This window comes from Panthera pardus, unplaced genomic scaffold, assembly GCF_024362965.1.
Source record: "Panthera pardus isolate Hobbes unplaced genomic scaffold, ASM2436296v1 HiC_scaffold_16, whole genome shotgun sequence".
NCBI lineage: Eukaryota > Metazoa > Chordata > Mammalia > Carnivora > Felidae > Panthera > Panthera pardus.
The window spans coordinates 136,436,550-136,451,485 of NW_026526721.1; the positions used below are offsets into that span (position 1 = coordinate 136,436,550).

The 14,936-nt window shown below is 36.9% G+C and overlaps 1 pseudogene; it reads right to left on the reverse strand.

Moving 5' to 3' along the window:
- Positions 1–9,837: 9,837 nt before the first annotated feature.
- LOC109257832 (tubulin alpha-1A chain-like) lies at positions 9,838–11,186 on the reverse strand (annotated as a pseudogene).
- Positions 11,187–14,936: the final 3,750 nt, after the last annotated feature.

Genomic DNA, 14,936 nt, shown 5'->3' on the forward strand with positions numbered 1-14,936 from the left:
CCCCATCAGTATATATGTAATGTTTATTCAATTGTGGTTTTAATTTTTATTTCCGTAATGATTAGATATTTTGATGATCTCTTTGTATATTTATTATATATCTTTTTTCATGAAGTGTCCAAGTCCTTTACCAATTATCTGCTGGGTTGTTTTATTACTGATGAGCGAATTTGTTATATATCCCGATTCCATTCTTTTTTCTTCTTTTTTTAAAATTTGCATGTGCTTTTTTATTTCATTAATTTTTTTTTCCTGAAGTTTGTTTATTTTTGAGAGAGAGAGAGAGAGAGACAGAGAGAGAGAGACAGAGGGCAAGCAGGAGAGGGGCAGGGAGAGAGGGAGACACAGAGTCTGAAGCAAGCTCCCGGTTCTGAGTGAGGCGGGGCTCAAATTCACAAAACACAAGATCATGACCTGAGCTGAAGTCGGACACTTACCCAACTGAGCCACCCAGGCTCCCTTCTCATATGCTTTTTTTTTTTAATTATTTAAATTCCAGATAGTTAACATACAATGTAGTATTAGTTTCAGGCATATAATACAGCGATTCAACACTTCCATACACTACCTGGTGCTCCTCACATTAAGTGCCCTTCTGGACCCTCATCACCTATGTAACCCATCCTCTACTTCCCTCCCATCCGGTAACCATTAGTTTGTTTTCTGTAATTAAGAGTTTGTTTCTTGGCTTTTGTTGATACGTTTTGCTAATTTTTTTCTTTCAATTTGTGGCTTATTTAATAATAGTATTTTTTGACAGTGTAAATATTTCATTTTGACTAAGGCCAGCTAATCCATTTTTGTTTTCTATGGTTAGTTCATTTTATGCCCTGTCAGAAATTCTGCCCCCATTTTGCAGAGATAGTTTCCTATGTTTTGTTCGTCATAATTTTGGTTTTTATACTTAGATCTATGATCCATCTCAAATTAACTTGTGTATGAAATGAGCTAGAGATCCGTGCTCTCTCTCTTTTTTTTTTTTTTTTTTTTTACATTTTAAATATTCGGTTGATATAGCACTATTTGAAAAAAGACTTAGGTTTCTTCGTGGAATTAACTTCACACCTTGGTTGAAAACCATTTGTGTATGTATAGGTCTGTTTCTGGAGTCCTTTTTTTGTTCCTTGATGTGTTAGTGTATGCCAATAATGCATTGTTTTCATTACTGTAGTCTTAAAATCGGGCAGTGTAAGTCCTCTCAATTATTCTTTTGTAAAATGGTTAATGCTGGGGCACCTGGGTAGCTCAGTAGGTTAAGTGTCTGACTTTTGTTCAGGTCATGATCTCATGGTTTGAGTGCTGCATTGGGCTCTGAGCTGACAACTGGGAGCCTGGAGCCTGCTTCAGATTCTGTGTCTGCCTGTTCCTCTGTGCCTCCCCTGCACATGCTCTCTCTCTCTCTCTCTGTCTCTCAAAAAGAAATAAACATAAAAAAAAGACTTTAAAAAGATTGTTGAAGCTATTCTAGGGCCTCTGCATTTCCATAAAAAAATTAGAATTGGCTTTTTAAGAAAGCGGATGGAATCTATTAAGCAATTTAGACAGAACATTGAGTAGATATTTAGCTCTCCTATGTATAAATATAGGTCTAATTATATAATTAAAGTAAGGAAATAGAAAAAAATGAAATAGCTAAAGATAAATTTTAGTATTTTTAAATAAGAAAAAAATATTTTTTTCCCTTCCAGTGAGAAATTTTTTTCTTCTTTTTTTTAATAGTGTCCTAGCCATTGGAATACTGTTTATTTTTACAAATACATAATTTACAAAAACAGTTTTCATTAGTTCATTTGGAATCTTTAATAATAATATTGATATTGGGAATTACTAATTTTCACATTTTTCTACATTTTACATCGTATGAGCAAGGAAGATACAAAAGACTTTTGGAGCTTTGTTATTCTTTATTCTTTGTCAGTGTAAGTTTAGATCAATAGAATTACATCCCTTTCCCCCACCGCCCCGCCTTAAGAAATAACTGGTTTTTAGTTTTTTCCAGCCTGAACTCTCACACTAACTCTCTACAAGGCCATGTTCTGTCCTGTTCCGGGGCTATTGCACATCCCTTTATCCTTTAAGGTTCTTCTCCTTTATCTTTCCATGGCAAACCCCTCATTGTTCGGAGTGCAGCTCAAATCTGACCTCTTCAGGGATTCTCCCTAATAAGTGTGTCTAAAATACTTATTTCCATAGTTCTCTATACCAACATCCTTTGATTTTCATTACTTAGTTTTTCACTATCTGAAATCACTTGCTTATTCATTGCATATTGACTCTCTCTTTGCTTCCACTAAAGTGTAAGCTCTCAGAGGCAGGAACCACGTTATCCTCAGCATGCCTAGCACATCAGCAAGGCAATAAATACCTGCTAAGTGAATTAATGGATTTTGAAGTTGGTCATACCATTTTAACTTACCAGTAAACGTTATTTGAATCCATTCATTCTACCTTTTCAGAGTTGAACATTGAAAAAAAGTTAATGTTTGTACGTTCTATTTTTATTTCTGGTATTATTGACATTGCAGAACATTTTTACACACTGTATTAATAGTTATATTTACTCTTGTGTGATAAGGTGGGAGTGGATCTGACTTTATAGTCAAAACAATGATTTCGAATTTTGGCTTTATCATTTACTAATTGTTCAAACTTGCACAGCCACTTAATATTCCTGAGCCTCAGTTTCCTCACATGCAGATTTCAGATAATAACACTTGCTCTGCTCATTCCATAAAATTTTTGTGAAGGTGAAATTAGATAATGTATTTATGAATGCACTTTGCAAATGGAATATGTAAGTTCTTATTATTAAATTTAATGTGCTAATGCATTGCTTAATGGACCGAAAGAGTTAATTGTTCTGCAAAAATTATCTAATTTATTTTCAGGGTTGGGGAGAATTTTATGCAAGGTGCTACTAATAGATAATAATAACTCATTTGTTCCTCTATCGCACCTTTCTTTAGAGGACTCAGAGAGCTTTATTCTATCTCATTAATCCTTAACAATGCCTCTGAATCATTAGACAGCCTGACGATAAGCATGGTTCTTCTGATTTTTACAGCTGGAGCAAATGGGGCACTGAGAGGTTATGTGACTTTTTCAAAGTCACACAGAAATCAGTGAGGTTGCTGCAGAAAGGGGCTTGGGACTCCTGGAAGCATCCTGCCTATAACTAACTTCAGTAGACAATGCCCAGTGCAGATCACTGCTAAGGTCTAGTGGGAGAAACAAAGAGCATGGCAGGTGTACTATTCTCAATGAGCTTCATTCTTAGAGTGAGAATAGGAACATAAATTGGCTGAGATGGGACAGAATTGGAATGTCATGATTTAGTTTTTTTAAACTGCCGTGAAATTTCAATGTGGGTAGATCTCATTAGTTAAAACAGAATAGGTTTCAGAGAAAAGGTGACGTTTGAAATAGATCATAAAATGTTGATAACTTTTGTAAGTAATAAAAGTAGAAAAAAAACATACTAAGCAAATAAAACAAAATATAAGAGAAATATGGGACTTATCTGAAGAAAAGTAACTGTCCTTTGAATGATGTGATATATACAAATAACACAATGTATTTAGATACATGCTAAAATTACCTTAAAATGATAATATTTATTTTTATTTTTATAAGGAATTACCATAATTATTGATTCACAGTCATCATCATAGTTAAAATCATGTTCATTACCAGCAGTCATCAAACATGAAAGGGAGTAGTAAGTATATAAGGCTGTTGTGATACATTGAAGTTAAATTTACCTTCTCTTCTGTCTTGTGCCAGAGCATATTTCTCTGACCAGATCTTGTTTGGGCTTGGGATTCAGCTATGGAATTTTCTTTGCCAAATGGAACATGATCAGGTGTGATTCAAGTTTAGATGTGCTTACATACTTTGGCTTGCCTTATGCCATAAAACTAACATAAGAGATAAAGCCCCAAGGATGGTTTGTTTTTTAAAAGAGTATGAGTGATACATAGAGCAGATCTGGACCCAATGTTCAGTGTTGATCTAAAGCCAACAAAACTTCAACCTGAAGCAAAGCTATCCCACCTGACTCACAGATATGTAAGTGAGAGAAAGAATTGCTTAATTCTAAGTCATTGCACTTTAGAGTAATTTATTAGGCAATCATAGTTGATCAACCTAGCTGGTAGTGTCTAGTGGGGGTGTGCTGTAATGGGTCTTTATAACAAGTCCTTACCAGTAGTTCACTGACAGTTAAACCAGTAAATGGGCTCCAGATCTCAGAAATAGAATAAAATGTTAATTTAAATGATATACACATTTTTTTGAGCTACTTCCTAAATAATAAGGACCATTACCCTGAAACATTATGAACAAGAGAGTAGATAGCCACAGTTTTACTTTAGTAAGAAAGATTTGGCTGAGTATATAGGATACAGATGTAGTTTTGGGAGTCCAGGCAGGAGACTATTGCCAATGTCTAAATGATAGGCAGTGGTTAACTTGGGTGGAAGTAAGGGAAGAAAATGACAGAAAGAAAATGAATGTAAGACCTTTGCTGGAGTTGATTTCATTGGATGTGACAGTTGATGAGTTGATGAGGAGAAGCAAAATCAAAAGTGACTTGAGTCTTTGAAGCAGTTGTTGGTTATAAGATTAGTGATGTCATTCTCCGAAATGAAAAAGTCAGAGGAGCATGAGTAGGTGATTTGAATTATGGAGAGATGATGAGTTTCATATTTACCATGTCGAGTTTGAAGTACAGACAGATTTGAGCAAGTGGCCAGACCCCACTTACCTGATTGTCAAATGCCTTTAAATGAAGAGCGCTCTTATGCCTAGATGGAAAAGATTGCTCACATACTAAATTCCAAACTCCAGAGAAGTTTTAAGAAGCAAAATCAATGGATTCCTGCTTAGAGCCAAGAATATTAGGTAGAGTGTTTGGTATTCATTGAAATTCTATTGCCAGGAATATAAGCAATCTCTTAAGAAGAGAAAGTCTGGTTTGGCCGTGTGTTGCCACTTTTGGGGGACATTCTAACTACGGGACTGATGGAAGAGGCACAGGGCTTATATACTGCATTGCAGAAAACTTTATAATTGGCTTTATATTGAAATAGGGAAATGCTGTATTCTATACCAGTTAGTAGTCAGTCGATGATACAGAATTTTATAGAGGTTTACTGGCCAGTAACTTGAGACATTTTAACAAGTGATAATTCATGAAATAGCATTTGAGAACATTGGCTTTGGAAACAGCTCACTTTGGTTTGAATCTGTGTTCTACCGGTGTCAGCCTATTGATTCATTCTTTTAACAAATATTTGTTGAATTCCTGACATTTTCTATGTCTGAGGAAAAAAACTTATGAAAACCACTACTTTTGAGAATTTACATCTTACTGGGGGGAGGTATTCAACAAATAATAAACATAATAAATATGGCAAAGACTATAAAAAAGTTATGAACGATATGGAGAAAGAAGGAGAAACGTAAGGATTGGGAGTTTGGTGGGAGTAGGGGACAAATTGCATTATTAGATAGGGTATTCAAGATCTCACTGAGATGTTAATATGTGAGCAAAATCTCAAAGGAGTTGAAAGAGATAGGAAGATATAAACAGATAAAAATATCTAGAGCACAAGTCCTAAGGTGGAATTGTGCCTGATAATGTTTGATGAACAGCAGAGAGGCTGGAGTATAAAGAGCAATTCAAGGAACAGGAGGAAATGAAGTCAGTGAGAAAAATGGGTGGGGGGTGGACAATCAGGAAGGGATTTTAGCTTTTACCATGAGTGAAAAGGAGATTCATTAGAGAATTATTTTTCTTTCCTCTTTATTATAGAAAATTTCAAGCATATGTAAAAGTAGAGAGATAGTACGATTGAGCCTCATCATCCAGTTAAAATGTTGATATAAGACCATTGTTATTTCTTCTGTATCCCTGCTCAGTCCTTCAATTCCTGATTATTTTAAAGCAGAATCAAGACATCGTATCATTTGGCTTATAACTATTTGGTAATATCTTTGAAAGAAAAGACCTTCATTGTCTTAAACATAATCATAAAGCCACTATTATACCTAAAAATAAAAATCTTGGTGTTAACAAATATCCAGTAAGCATTCACATTTCCCCCAATTATTTTAGAAATGTGTTTTTTATGGTTATTATTTGTGTAAATCAGGATTATAAAGTGTTTGGAACAAAGGGGTAACAGAAACACTCTGGCTGATGTGGTAAGATTAGTATATGGAGTGTCAAAGAAAGAAGCAAGCAGAACAGTTGGAAGCCATTGTAGTTATTTGGAAGAGGAGTAATGGTGGCTCAACCTTAGAATGGTAGCTGAGGAGGTGGTGATAAATTGAGTGCTGAATATATTAGAGCCAATAGATTTTCTAAAGGTATTGGGTATGGAGTGAGAGAGAAATCATAAGGTGAGTATAAGGTTGTTGGGTTAAGCTGGCCAACAGTGTTGATGGGTCTGTGGGATTAACAGAGTTAATTTTGGGCAGTTCAAGACTGTACCTAGAAATGAGAGTCCCCAGCATATTGTTGATATATAGAGAGAGCTATGAGACTGGATGGAATCACCAATATCTTTAGTGTAAATTGAAGAGCGAGGATAACCAAGGACACAGCCCTGGGGTGTTGCAAGGTTTTAAGTAAGGGAGAAAAACCAGCAAAGGATACTGACGAGCTGCCAGGGAAGCAAGTGTTCTGGGAGTTAAGTGGAGGCAGTGCTTTATGGCGTGGGTAGCCATCAACAGTGTCAAAAGCTATTGTTATGTCAACCAACATGAGAACTGTAATAAAGGATAATAGGACTTATTCTCTCATGTGATTTTGTTTATTTAAAAAATATTTATTGCCTACCTACTATATTTCAGCCCCTGATTAGACACTGAAGATAAAAATGAGAAGAGGACAGAAGTTCTACCTTTAGGAATCATATACTAGTGGGGATGTATTAGAAGACATTTAAAAACACTATTATAACTTATCCATTTTATTCTCCATTTGGTTCACCTGTAAAATAGGGCTAATTGTACCTTCATTATATGTTGTGAGAATTAAACAATATTATACTATATAAGGATATGAAAAAAGTATTACCCTCTAGAATTATTTGGTTAATTACTCTTCTTGTTTAGAAGAAATATCAATACATTTGTGGTACAGGATAAAACCCAGAGGTCAGGCTTAATTGACAAAAGATTATCTTTAAGTCATAGGCTTAAGAAGAGGAAATAAACGTGAGTATCTCTAAAAATAACTTTGGAAGGAGAGTGTGGAGCCTAAAATAAAAATAAGTGGGTAGAGGATGAGATCATGGGCTGGAGAAAGGCCAGAAGGAGAAAGGCTGGGTGGTCTCTGGTTGAAGCAAGGCAGGACAAACAAAAATATCTAAGAGGGAATTATAATGGATCAATTTAAAACTGTGGAATTGGATTGACATAAGATGAAAACCGGGACAATTTGCAAAGGCACAGGACCAATTTCTCTAAAATTCATAAAAATGAATAAGGTGTAGAATTGTCCTAGGCTCTAGAGCGGGAGTTCAGCTCAATCCAACAAAGACGTTAAGAGCCAAAATGGGCTGAGCTGACATCTGGGCTAAATATGTAGATAGCTTGGCATGGAGTAGGTGTTTAGTAAATGGCAGCATTTACTGCAGCAGGATATACACATTCCCTAGAAAAGTCTTGTCTACCAAGGTGTTGGTAGCAGCTGTCTCAATCATTAGGAATACACTTCCTTGCTTTTTACATTCTTTGTGATTGTGTTTTTAAATTTTTCTCCAAAAAAGTCCATATTCATTCGTAATAAGAAAAACAATATTAGAAACTTTTTTCTAGGAGAAATCAAAGTTAGCCATACAGTTTTTATCTAGTCCTTATGGAGCCAATCTTAAAGTGGGAATAAATCCCCTCCTGAAATATGGCTGATGAAATCATTTTGAATGAAATTTTCTAACATGAATGAGGTCCCAAGGCCTTGCAGGTATGATGATACCACCACCACCAATGGTGTCACTGAACCAGGTATTCTGATATTTCATTTAATGCTAAGAAAGTGTGTACATTTGTGAACATAAACAACTTTAATTTTGATTTTGTTTTTTTAAATCACTATCTACATGGAAAGCAGGGTGATTAGGGTAAGGGTATATGGAAGAATAACATTTGAAAATTGCTTTCAAGAAACTGCTAAAGTGTTGTATGTATAAAGGCAATACTGAAGAGATTATTCAATTCAATTAAAAAATTTCATTGAGCTTTGCTGCGTGCTGGGATTCTCAGAGTGAATCAGACACAGGGGCTATCTCCTACCAGGGGAAAAAGACATGTAAACAAATAAGTGACAATGTGACAAATGAGGCAATAGAAACACAGAGAAGCTACCTGAAAGTGCAAGGCTAAGAGTGATTAATTTTATCTGTAAGCTTAGGAAAACATTTCTGAAGTGAGGAATCTAGCTGAGGACTAAAAAGAAAATACTCTGGCATCCAAAATGGAAACACTCATTCTAAATAAGGAATTGCACTTGGTGTTTGTTGAGAAGTGTGAGTGAGCAGGGTATCAGCATATGAGACAAGTAAGTTTAACAGAGGGCAAACTCAAGACCCTTGTGTTTATATGAAGGGCCCCGATGTACAGTGGGCAGTATGGAGGGCAATGGTTAGGGAGATCATTTGGGACCAGTATGCTGTATGAACTGAAAAACATAAGTTTTGTATAACAAGATGATTGTCACCCATCAAAAATGTCTAAACCAAGCAATATGATACGTGCATATACCATGCAGTGGGGATGAAGAATGGGTGCAGAATTTGAGCAACTTCCAAGAGATGACAGTGTTGCACATAAGGAAAAAAAAAGTGAAGATATAGGGAAATAATGAGTTTTGGGGTTGTAACTGGAAGCACTGGGGGATTTTGGATAGATGTTCCCGACAGCCAATAATGCAAGATTGAGAAAATCTTCAAAGTTTGAACATAGGAACTATGTAAGGAAGTAACAAAAAACTTGCAGCAACAGATTTAGTGGGATTTAAAAGTTTGAAAAGACTCTTTAAACATCAATTCTTAATGTTTCTAGGTTCTTTATAAATCAGAGGGGCCAAAAAGAGTATCAGAGGGTAAAAAACAAAAATAGGATTCATTGGCTTTAAATGGATGACTGCCATAAGAGTTTGTTTGTTTGTTTTAAGTTCAGTTCCACAGACATTTTTTGAGTACCTATTCTGTGTCACACACTGTATACTGTAGTGCTGGGGACATCAATTTGTGTAAGGTATTATACTTATGAAACTTAACATTCTGTTTTGGTTATCAGACCTATAAACGGTTACACTGATAAAGTATTCTCAGGGATAAGATATATGTAGAGGAAGAACAAAATATATCCAGAAGACTGTACAATTGAATAATCCAATTAGTGCAGTATACTAATCAGGTTGCTTTCACCATTTTTGTGTAAATTAGCTTAACTATGACACATGATATGATTATACTCCTATAATCCAAACTAATATTGCCTGCCTTTCTTGATTTCTTTTTTCTTTTCTTTTTCTTTTCTTTTCTTTTCTTTTTTCTGTTCTTTTGTCTTTCCTTCTTTCTTTCTTTCTTTCTTTCTTTCTTTCTTTCTTTCTTTCTTTCTTTCCATTTAAGACAGGGAATACTTCATTCAAACTCAACAGAGAAATGGACAGCTTGGGTCTATAATAAAGCATTGTATTTTAAAATATAGGCCAGTAATTGTATGTGAGAGTATATACTGCTACATACAAATTAACTGATCAGAGCACACTTTTCAATGTTTAAAACAGACTAAGCTTCCCTGTAAAAGCAGCACCTATGTGACTTTTTAAACTTGTTCTTTTTCCTCTTCTTCAACACAATCCATACCAACCACCTCATAATCCTTCTCAAGGGCAGCCATGTCCTCACAGGCCTTGGGAAACTCTCCTTCCTTCATACCCTCATCCACATACCAGTGAACAAAGGCACACTTGTCATACATCAGGTCATACGTGTGGTTCAGGCAGACCCAGGCCTCAGCAATGCTGCTCAGCATGCACACATCCTGCTGTACTTTGGCCAGGTCTCTACCAGATACCACAGTGGGAAACTGGTAATTAATGCCAACATTGGGGCCAATGGGGCATCAGTCCACAAACTGGGTGGTACACTTGGTCTTGATGGTGGCAATGGCAGCATTAGCATCTTTGGGGAACCATGTTGCCATGGTACAACAGGCAATAAGCCATGTGTTTACCATGGCGAAGGTCACATTTCACCATCTGGCTGGCTGGTTCAAAGGATTCATTGGTGATCTCTGCTATAGAAAGCTGTTTGTGGTGGGCTTTCTCAGCAGAGATGACAGGAGCATATGTGGCCAGAGAGAAGTAGATGTGGGGATAGGGCACCAGATGCGTCTGGAATTCTGTCAGACCGACATTCAGGGTTCCATCAAATCTGAGGGAAGCAGTGATGGAGGACACAATTTAATCTATCAACCTATATAGGCTACTGTAGGTTGGGTGTTCAATATCAAGGCTCCTACAACAGATGTCATAGATGGCCTCACTGTCTACCCTGAAGGTACAATCAGAGTGCTCCAGGTTGTTGTGGATAGTGAGGATGGAATTGTAGGGCTCAGCTACAGCTGTGGAAACCTGTGGGGCTGGAAAATTGGAGAACTCTAGCTTGGACTTCTTGCCATAATCCACAGAGATGATTCATCAGCAGAGGAACTAGTTCCCCCTCCAAAGCTGGGGAAAACCAAGAAGCCCATGTAGATCTGTGTACTGGTTGGCCAGTTTCTGAAATCGGTCCAAGACAAGGTCAGTAATCTTCTCGTCAATGTTGTGGTGCCCTTGGGCATAGTTATTGGTGGCATCTCCTTGCCTGTGATGAGCTGCTCAGGGTGGAAGAGCTGGCTATTGGTGCCAGTGCGAACTTCATCAATGACTGTGGATTCCAGGTCTACCAACACTGCCCTCGGCACATGCTTGCCAGCACCTGTCTCACTGAAGAGCTCTTGATGTTGAAGGAGTCATCTCCTCCTCCAGTGGTCTTGTTACTTGGCATCTGATCACTGGGCTGGATGCTGTGTTCCAGGCAATAGACCTCCCAGCAGTCCCTATCAATCTGGACACCAGCCTGGCCAACATGGATGGAGACACATTCATGCATGGTTTCTGCTTTGCAGCTGCCAAGCAGATGGCAGAGAGGAAGAGAAGTTTTTGCTTGTTAGAGCATGACACTTAGGCAGTTGATGTTAGAGAAACTTCTATCTGCGGAGAAGATAAAATACACAATAGGAGTGTGGCTAAAATCACATATACCTGTCTCAATTACTAGAAAAGCAATTTAAAGCATTTTCCACATGGCTGGTATCTACTGGATATTAGTGCCTTAATAGCCATCATTTATAGAGCATAGTTGTATGCTTGTACGTCTACTTTCTCATTTAATTCTTACATAAAGTAAACAGTTTCACAATTGATAGGTGATGGAGGCCGGGTTTGAACCCAGGCGGTTTGGCTCTGGAGTGTATATTCTTAACCAATCTATACTATTGCCTCTCAAAAGTCTTGCTTGTTCATTTTGTTTGTTTTTCAAAAGTCTTAAAATACAACAGGTTTTGCAAGATTATTTAGGATGAAGAAACATAGGTGAAGAATAAAAAAAGAGCCCATAAATTTTTTATGTGGCTTTTTGAATGGGATAATTATTGTCTTATGTGGCAGTTTCAAATAATTATTTGATGTTATTATTTTATGTGTTTTTTTCAAATTGCTAATGTGGTTCTTCTAGCTTGGGTAGAGAAGAGTATTTGTGGAAGCAATATTTATGAAACATTTTCATAAATAGTACTTGGAAGATTCTTTTTCCCATTTAAGACCATTCTGGGGACATCTCTGTAAGGAGCAGAAGAGGGCCCTAGGAGGCCATATTCACTTTAATTATAGCCATTGTCTATGCCACAGTTCTCAAACTTTCTGTCACCCGAAGCAACTGTTTAAAACACCTTTTTCTGGGCCTCACCCCAAAGTTTCTGACCCACTCAGGTCTAAATCAGTTTTCATTTGCATTTCCTACCAGTGTCTCCTTGATGCTGTTGCTGCTGGTTCAGGGACCACATTTTAAAAACTAAAGGTCTCTGCCTTTCTCGTGTCTTTTTTATGCTTACAAAGGTTGTGAGTTGCCCTATCAGTCTCCCCTCACAGCCTGGTCCTAGCAGTAGTTTGATCCACTGAACTTAGCCATACAATGGGTCAACTCAACCCTCACTTCACAGCTAGGGCACCAGCAGGCAGACTGACTGCCCATCGGGGCAGCATCCCAGAGACCTGTATTTACCTGCCCTCCACCCAGTGGGATAAGGAAATTCAGGCCCAACAAATTGGGCTCTCCCACCCCCAACAAAAGGAACCCACAAAACCGGGCAGCCAAGGGAGGTACTCTGTCTCCACAGATGACACCAGCAAGGATTGATCCGGAGCTCCAATGGCAACAGAAGAATGAAGGAGACCAGAACAGCATTGCAAGGGCTCTGAAAACCTGTCAGGAAAACTAAGCCCCACAAAAGTGAACCAGAGTTCACCTACTAAATCTAAAAGGGCAAATATCAGCTAAAAAAGAAGATTTAAGTACAATTAAGAGTCTCCTAATAATCAAAATATCCAGCATAAAATAGAAAATCATCTATTCTACCAAAGACCAGGAAAACCATGAGAAAAACAATAAGAAAATAAGAAAAACATGAATGAGAAATGTAATAAATAGACGCTAATATTAATTTGAATCAAATGGTGACCCTATCTAACAAGACCTAAGGCAATTGTCATAAAACACAGGACACAAGAGCAACACGTAAGGTCACTATATGTATGCATATATATACTACTGATAAACAAGTGAAAACCAAAGTTTAAAAATACCACCCAAGAATTTCTCCACAGAGGATGAAGTATATAGGTATAAATGTAACAAATCATATACAGAATTTATATAATGAAATTTATAAGGTGATGAAATCAATCAAAAAGAACCTTAAGTATTTGAGAGATACAGCATATTTTCAATTAGAAGACTGAATATAGTAAAAATATCATTTCTTCCAAAATTTATCTATAGGCTTGATACGATTTCTATCAAAGTTTCAGAAAGTGTTTTTTGTTTTTTATTTTTTTTTTTTGGTAGACAGATAAATTTTCTAAAACTTATATGGAAAGGTAGAGTCCATTAAATAGCCAAAATAACTTTGAAAAAGTAGAAGGAATAATCACTTCTCCTAATGTTAAAGCTTCTAATATAGCTTTAGTAGTCACGCCAGTGATATACTGGAGGAGGGGTAGGAAGAGGGGTAGACCTATAGATCAGTGAAACAGAAGAGAGAATACAGAAATATACCCAAACAAAGATGGCCACTTAATTTTGACAAAGGAGGTTAAGTCAATACGTAGTGTTGGAGCCACTGGACGTCCATTGTCCAAAAAAAAAAAAAAAAAAAAATGGATCTCCACCTAGATCTTCTCCCTTACATAAAAATTAACTCAAAATGGATCATGGAATTGTAAGCGAAACTTAGGTACGTTGAGAAAATGTGGGGGACCTAGGGCTAGGCAGGAAAAATGTTCTTAGATTTAACACCCAAAACACTATTCATAAGAGGAAAAAGTGCTAAATTGGATCTCATCTAAATTTTAAAAATTTGCTCTTTGAAAAACTCTGCTGAGGGTATTTTTAAAAGCCCACAGACTGAGAGAAAATATTTGCAAATCATGTGTTTGACACAGATCTTGTATCTAAAATGTGTAAAGAAGTCTCAAAACTCCACATTAGAAAAAAACAACAATTGATCCAATTAAAAAATGGGCAAAAAATCAAGCACAGACATTTCACTGATATGCAGAAGGCAAATGAACGCATGGAAAGATGTTCAACATCATTAGCTAGTAGAGAAATGAAAATTAAAACCACAGGGAGGTTTCACTGCACATCTATCAGAATAGCTAAAATAAAAAATAGTGGCAACAAGTACAGGCAAGAATGTGCAGAAACTGGGGGCACCTGTGTGGCTCAGTCAGTTAAGCATCTGACTCTTGATTTGGCTCAGGTCATGATCTCAGTTCGTGGGTTCCAGCCCTGCCCTGGGCTCTGTGCTGACAGAGTGGAGGCTGTTTGGGATCTGTGTCTCCCTTTCTCTCTGCCCCTCCCCTGCTTGTGCACGTGCTCTCTCTCTGTCTCTCTGTCTCTCAAAAATAAACATTAAAAAAAAAAAAAAAAAAAGAATGCGGAGTACTGGATCACTCATACATTGCTGGTTTGAATGTAAAATGGTATAGCCACTCTGGAAAAGGGGCAGTTGTTTTTGAAACTAAAAATAAACTTACCATATGACTCAGCAGTGGCACTGTTGTGCATTGTCCCTGGAGAAATGAAGACATTTACACATAAGAATTTGTATGAATGTTCCTAGCAGCTTTATTCATAATAACGCCAAACTGCACACTATCCAGATGTCGTTTATAGTGTGAATGGTTAAACACACTGTGGTACATTCATACCACGGAATACTATGCAGCAATAATTTTAAAAAAGAAACATTTATACACTCAAAAACTTGGATGGATCTCAAGGAAATGATGCTGAGTGGAAATATCAAAATGATACATAACTGCACAATTACATGAATATAACATTTGTGAAATAACAGTTATAAATATGGAGAACAAATTAGTGGATGATTAGTGGATGGGGAGAGGGAATGTGTGCCTATAAAGAATAAACTTGTGTTGGTGACAGAGTGGGGTGTCTTGATTGTGGTGGTGATTATACAAAACTACACATGTGATAAAATTGTGGAGGATTTTATACGCAAAAACACAAACGGGTGCATGTATAATTGGTGACATCTGAACCTGCTTTTTGGACTGTGTCAATGTCGGTTCCTTG